General features: G+C 30.7%; 3 long non-coding RNA genes across 4 annotated transcripts in view; 2 read left to right on the top strand and 1 right to left on the bottom strand.

Moving 5' to 3' along the window:
• The first annotated feature begins 379 nt into the window (after positions 1–379).
• The window catches only part of LOC111085139, a 15,873-nt gene continuing 8,774 nt past the window's right edge, over positions 380–7,478 (top strand). Inside the window, exon 1 of the long non-coding RNA XR_002609983.1 lies at positions 380–542. This is a non-coding gene — a long non-coding RNA (uncharacterized LOC111085139). The remainder of the gene's footprint in view (positions 543–7,478) is intronic.
• LOC111085140 lies at positions 3,304–6,857 on the top strand. 2 transcript variants are annotated; one of them, XR_002609985.1, is made up of 3 exons: positions 3,304–5,734; positions 5,960–6,024; positions 6,092–6,857. It is a non-coding gene; the product is annotated as an uncharacterized LOC111085140 (long non-coding RNA). The 2 variants fall into 2 exon arrangements; XR_002609984.1 differs by having other exon boundaries at positions 5,960–6,857.
• The window catches only part of LOC111085141, a 1,132-nt gene continuing 613 nt past the window's right edge, over positions 6,960–7,478 (bottom strand). The window contains exons 2-3 of the long non-coding RNA XR_002609986.1: positions 7,147–7,245; positions 6,960–7,113 (exon numbers count right to left, since the gene is read on the bottom strand). This is a non-coding gene — a long non-coding RNA (uncharacterized LOC111085141). The remainder of the gene's footprint in view (positions 7,114–7,146; positions 7,246–7,478) is intronic.

Here is a 7,478-nt window from a genome sequence, read left to right as displayed (position 1 = left end):
ATGAGAAAGTTACAGGTGATTAGGAACTGGAGTCTGGTGGTAGTTTTGTTACATGAGAAAGTTACAGGTGATTAGGAACTGCAGTCTGTACATCAGAATATAAAAAATGGGTGTAATACAGTTTTCTGAATGAAAGTTTCTAGTTGTGAGACATACCCTTACTTAACAAGTTCTTTAAATAAGTCATTGAATGTATATATATGGATTCTTTTAAGGATTTAGGCCTAGAATGTGTGTACAAATTGTTCTACAAAATGTAAAGGAGATTAAGAAATGTGTGTAACACACAACTATTTCAGTTAAATCTTTTTGAAAGAAAAGGGAATTGATTGAAGAGTTTTGTTTTATGAACGTAATGTGAAACAGCTTTTTTATCTTAACAGACAGACAGCAGAACCCCCTGAAGAAGAGGAAACTTTCTTACCTCAGACCTCCAACAGCTCAGCCAGCCGTCGAACCAGAGACATGTATGGGCACACGGGGTTTCGTCCCCGAAACAGCCATACTCCGCCTCAGACTCCTCTTGTAGCTGCCTTGTCAGTGTGAGCACTTGTACTTCTCGTGGTGGTCTCACTCTGAGCTGTGCATGAGTAGATTTTTGTTAGTGTTAGGGAAACACTTAGATAGGTTTTGTTTAATTTTTCAGCTGTTTGCATGAATAACTGCTTGTTCTATGGAGTCTGAGGTTTTTCTTTATCCTGTTTGTACATGTGACATTTCTCATGGTTTATTACTTTTTTTTAAGCATGAATGCACATTTTCTGTTTTCAATCAGCACATGTCTTCCTTAAATCTTTTTTTTTTACACTTCAGTAATGAATCGGTAATAAGAAACTGTCAAACACATTATGTAATGATGTACATTTTCATGTAATAGTCACATCCAAGTGAACTTCATGTGTAAAATATTGGTATGAGAAGTAGGCATTTAAAATCTAGGTGATCTGTATACATTTACTATGTATTGATGTGATGAGTGTATATTCACATATATATAGTTGTTAAAACGTAGGTGATGTATATGTAATACACTTAAAATATAGATGATCTCTGTACATATTAAACATTTAAAGTCTAGGTGATGCATTACTTAAACTCGCATTTTCAATTTTTTGGCATCTAAGTTTTACCTAAATTAAAGAAAATGTGCTAGCAAAACTTCTGTGATACTAAAGTATACTTTTAACAGTAATTGGGGGTATAATTTCTGTTTCAAAACAAGTAATGAAATATGTATGTTCCATTAGGTTTAAGTTAACACCACTATATACTGAATGAACTTGAAAGTGTAGTAAACCCCTGGCATAAAAAGCTTAAGCGTGTATATCTACAAACTGTTTCTGCAACTTAGTGAATGTTGGTAAAAACTGGTTAAATCTTTCAGTTTTGGAACGTTAGTGAAGTATGAACTAAAAACATATGGCAAAGGATAGAAATTAAACACTTCTTACACTTAACAGCAAAGTTTATTGTTGGATACACAGAACATCTGAACAGCATCATGTGATACTCCAGTTTTGTATGATTAAGTTTTTTACTGCTAAATATTTACATGTTAACAAACCTAAACCAGTTTTGTATGGTTAAGTCTTTTACTGCTAAATATTCACATGCTAACAAACCTAAATCTATTGGTTTTGACAAAATATTAGTAAAGCCAATGTTAAAAAAAAAAGACAGGAACATGTTTTAATATTATTGAAGAATAACAAAGGTGGCTAGTATGACATTAGCTTGATGGTCATTTCAGTGTTTTGTTGAGCTTATTTTGTGTACTCTTTGCTTTAAGGGTAATTATTTAAGATACATCATAAAATTTCATCCAGCATCTTTATCACAAAGTCATTAAAGTTTTTAACAAACTAACAAATATTAAAGACTTAACAGTAATGTACAGTTTTAAAAGCCAATGGCACATTAGCTATTTAAATTCCTGGTTTTCATGCATTCATCAAAATACAACTAATGCTTTTATTGACTTATTGCATGTGGACAATTTTATCTGAACTAATGTATAACACCATATATTGTTGCTTCTCAGAAAATTTAACTTCTTTTTTTTGCGTCTTTCTACACTCATCCTTAGAAAACGATAGTTTTTCATTCTATTACTACATGTCTTTTTGTTTTTATACTTTTCAATATATCTTGTAACAGAACTGAAATATTCAGATTACTACATAACACTACTATAAAGGATAGTTTCATAATAACTCCATGCAATACTAGAGAGAATAGTTCCTGAATAAGTTAACACACTCATTACCATACCACAGTTTCATAATAACTCCATGTAATACTACAGAGAATAGTTCCTGAATAAGTTAACACACTCATTACCATACCACAGTTTCATAATAACTCCATGTAATACTACAGAGAATAGTTCCTGAATAAGTTAACACACTCATTACCATACCACAGTTTCATAATAACTCCATGTAATACTACAGAGAATAGTTCCTGAATAAGTTAACACACTCATTACCATACCACAGTTTCATAATAACTCCATGTAATACTACAAAGAATAGTTCCTGAATAAGTTAACACACTCATTACCATACCACAGTTTCATAATAAGTTGCTACACACCACAGGAAAGGATCTTTTCAGAATAAGTTACTACACACCACAGGAAAGGATCATTTCATGATAAGTTACTACACACCACAGGAAAAAATCATTTCATGATAAGTTACTACACACCACAGGAAAAAATCATTTCATGATAAATTACTACACACCACAGGAAAAGATCATTTCATGATAAGTTACTACACACCACAGGAAAAGATCATTTCATGATAAATTACTACACACCACAGGAAAAGATCATTTCATGATAAGTTACTACACACCACAGGAAAGAATCTTTTCATGATAAGTTACTACAAACACAGTGAGAGTTCAGTTTCCTTAGTTGCTTCACCCACAACTGAAGTAGATCTAGGTTATTATACAGTTTTGTGTAAGTGATAGACTTACCTTGTAAAAACACAGTGTAGTTTTTTTTTACCTGACAAGTAAAACTATTTCTATTTACAACATAGGAATAGTTTCAGCTTGTTTTGTTACCATACCAACAGAATGTGTGTATGTTCAGATGGGCACAAAGCATGACTTGTACTTGTGCATGTTATTATCCCTCTGATTTATCCCACTAATTGTACATACGTATGTATATATTTCAAGTGTAATTAATAATTAATAAATTCAGTAGTTTTCATCTTTATTGAGATAGATTTAAAAAAAAACTTTTTTTATAATCAATAACTTGTCCTGTAGTAATTTAAGGCTGAAATTCTTACAAATAAAATATTATTAGTTGGAAAAAAGCTCAAAGGTACTTATAGTTTTATATATTTGGAAATGGAAATGTATTTTAGTAATGCAGTCTAACGTATTGCTCGTTATAGCCATTCAGCGAGCCATAAACACCTGAAAGAAAACAGCAAAAAAACACAATGTTAATTACTCGTAAATTTATTAGAAGCAACGATTTTAAAGCTGAACTAACCTGGATATTTTTGGCCTTAGCTTATCAACATGTAAGCCGTGTTTAATATGGAGGACTTGTTTATTATTGGCCCTTATTATAATATTAAACTAATTTGAATGTATATGTATTCACACTTTAATATTATACACTTGACTTGTTCGGTATTCTAAAACTTGTGTGTTTTTCACTTGCATCAGCAGCAGTCTTGTAGTAAAAGTGATTTAATCTTGCTCGTGATGAGGACAGGTAAACTTCTGAAGAAGTACAACAGATAACATCCTGACCAGTTTTAAAATGTAGGTATTCTCTACAAAGCAGGGGTGAGACGTTTCTTTTTAGCATACAAAGAATTTTTTAAAACTGAACATTTAGAAACTTCATACATTGATAGTTTTGTATGTTCAGGTAGTCGTGAATTACTTGATCGATCAAATAAATAGAAAAACCATTTTTGTCTATACATTTGTGTTATAAAACTCTATGCATATATTTATAGGTGCTTGATAATTTGTATATGCACAAGGAACTGGTATTTTCAAGTTTTATTTAATACACAGTTGGTAAAATCCAAGTATAAAAGATACTAAATGCTTTTTTATGGTAAACCTTACATTCCGATTTTCCATTACAGCTATGGACTTCTGTGTATACAAATACAAGATTATGTTCATACTGTGTATACAAATACAAGATTATGTTCATACTGTGTATACAAATACAAGATTATGTTCATACTGTGTATACAAATACAAGATTATGTTCATACTGTGTATACAAATACAAGATTATGTTCATACTGTGTATACAAATACAAGATTATGTTCATACTGTGTATACAAATACAAGATTATGTTCATACTGTGTATACAAATACAAGATTATGTTCATACTGTGTATACAAATACAGGATTATGTTCATACTGATGTTTAACAGTAAATCTAATACTCGTATACCTGCTATTTTAAATATTCCAAAAAGTGAGGAACATGAACCGAGTCATTGATTTATTTCGATCAACTTTGTTTAAAGAAAACTTTGTCAATCTTGTAGTTTCAAATGCCTATGAATTTTTGGATAAATAGTTTAACAATATACAAAAAATAAATGTCTACACAAAATTGGATTTCATGTTTATTTTACTTATCAAGTAATTTGTGGCTAGTTGAACGAACAAAACTTAAGTAAAATTTCAACATATGAAGTTTGTAAATGTTCACGCTGTATAACCTTACCATATATTGGTATATTTTTTACATGTTAAAAATCAACTACTTACCCCTTCCCTCGTATGTACAACTGATGAATTTTTAAACCAGGATTTCATCTGCAGTATTTCTTCACCTGTAAAGATTATATTTCTACATTGAAAACATAAATTTATCTGTTAGTTTGGTTCTAATATAAGGTAGCTGCTGACATGAGTGACAGAATATTGAAATCTAAGAATACTCTATAAATCAAGTGTATTAGAGCAGGCCATAGATCAGTAAAGCATATTCAATTATTCAAATTATTTTATTAAGATCTTTATTATTAGAGCCAATAATGGACAAAGCTTGCATATAAAAGAGAGCTTATGTCACTTTTAGCTGAGGCCAAAAATGACTATGATTAGATCATCTTGTGAATTGCTGTTTGTTTTATAAATGTAAAGAAACTTTTCCTCTATTTATAGCTACATGTAAACTCCCACAAATGTGTGTCACTAGTTTCAACCTTTGACCTATATCAGTCAGGTGTGGATAGGTGATTTCAACTACGCAGTTTGTCTGCACGTCGAAAAATACATCAAACGTCCAGTGTTAAAGTAATATTAATTCTTTCTCCAATGATTTCCAGAAACAAAGAAGAATAAGATATGTGAACCTCCATGGAGTTTCTGACAAAAAAGAATTAACTTGAGATAATTTAGATAAAGTAAAACCATAAATATAACCACCTTAACAAATATTGACTTTTATAATACAAAATAATGAGATATGTATCATCCATGGTGTATAGGTTAATAACATCAGTGCAAAGTACACACTGTAGGTATTGTCTTACAGTTCCGTGATGTAACATGTAGTTTTATAATGTTAGTGAAAAGTCAACACTGTAGGTATTGTGTTAGTTCCATGATACAACATGAACTTTAATAATGTTAGTGAAAAGTCAACACTGTAGGTATTATGTTTGTTCCATGATGTAACATGTAGTTTAATAATGTTAGTGAAAAGTCAACACTGTAGGTATTGTCTTAACGTTCCATGATGTAACATGTAGCTTAACGTTCCATGATGTAACATGTAGTTTAATAATGTTAGTGAAAAGTCAACACTGTAGGTATTGTGTTAGTTCCATATGTAACATGTAGGTTAATAATGTTAGTGAAAAGTCAACACTGTAGGTATTGTCTTACAGTTCCATGATACAACATGTAGTTTAATAATGTTAGTGAAAAGTCAACACTGTAGGTATTGTGTTAGTTCCATGATACAACATGAACTTTAATAATGTTAGTGAAAAGTCAACACTATAGGTATTGTCTTAACGTTCCATGATGTAACATGTAGTTTAATAATGTTAGTGAAAAGTCAACACTATAGGTATTGTGTTAGTTCCATGATACAACATGAACTTTAATAATGTTAGTGAAAAGTCGGTGCTGTAGGCATTATCTTAGTTACATCATCTGAAGTGCCGTTTAATAATGTTAGTGAAAAGTCAACACTAAAGGGTTTACCTTACAGTCCCCTGATCTTATGTGTAGTTTAATACTGTTTGTGAAAAGTCAACACTGTAGATATTATCTTAACGTATACAGTGTGTAGTTTAATGATGTTAGTGAAAAGTCTAACACTGTAGGTATTATCTTAACATTACATGTTGCAATGTGTAGCTCAATAGTGTTAGTGAAAATTCAACACTATAGGTATTTTCTTAACATTCCATGATGAAACCTAGTTTGATAATGTTAGTGAAAAGTCAACACTGTAGGTAATTTGTTACAGTTTCAAGATGTAACATGTAGTTTAATAATCTTATTGAAAAGTCAACACCATAGATATTATCAGTTGCCTGATGTATCATGTAGTTTAATAAAGTTAGTATAAAAAAAGCCAAATGTAATACACAATTTAATAATGTTAGTGAAAGTCAACACTGTAGGTATTATCTTACCATTACATGATGTTACAGGTAGTTTAATAATATAAATAAAAAAGGTAAATGTTTAGGGAATACATGCCTTGCTAAGTTTCATCTTCCATTTTCCAAAGTAAAGGAAAAATAAAAACAATACATGTTTTGATGCCAAACAGAAATAAGCTTTATTATTGCTACTGTAATCCTGATTTAGTTTTATAGAGTATTGAGACACTAGTAAATTCTAACCTAAATCCTAGTTTAATATAAAATTGTACACGTCCTTTACTCCTGAAATTGTACCATTTTTTGACACAAGTTGCTTTATGTAGTGATAAAGGACTCAATATACATGATGTTATTGTGTGTCTTATGAGTTTAGTCTTGTCACCTTCAGTTAAACAAGAGTGTGTATTGTTTTCAGTTAAATAGTAGTGTGTATTGTTGTCACATTCAGTTAAATAGTAGTGTGTATTGTTGTTACCTGCAGTTAAATAGTAGTGTATATTGTTGTTACCTTCAGTTAAACAGTAGTGTATATTGTTGTCACCTTCAGTTAAACAGTAGTGTATATTGTTGTCACCTTCAGTTAAACAAGAGTGTGTATTGTTGTCACCTTCAGTTAAACAGTAGTGTTTAATGCTGTCACATTCAGTTAAACAGTAGTGTGTATTGTTGTCACCTTCAGTTAAACAGTAGTGTTTAATGCTGTCACATTCAGTTAAACAGTAGTGTATATTGTTGTCACATTCAGTTAAACAGTAGTGTATATTGTTGTCACCTTCAGTTAAACAGTAGTGTATATTGTTGTCACCTTCAGTTAAACAAGAGTGTGTATTGTTTCGATTT

This window comes from Limulus polyphemus, unplaced genomic scaffold, assembly GCF_000517525.1.
Source record: "Limulus polyphemus unplaced genomic scaffold, Limulus_polyphemus-2.1.2 Scaffold251, whole genome shotgun sequence".
NCBI classification, from domain to species: Eukaryota; Metazoa; Arthropoda; class Merostomata; order Xiphosura; family Limulidae; genus Limulus; species Limulus polyphemus.
This window is presented reverse-complemented; position numbering and strand designations above follow the sequence as displayed.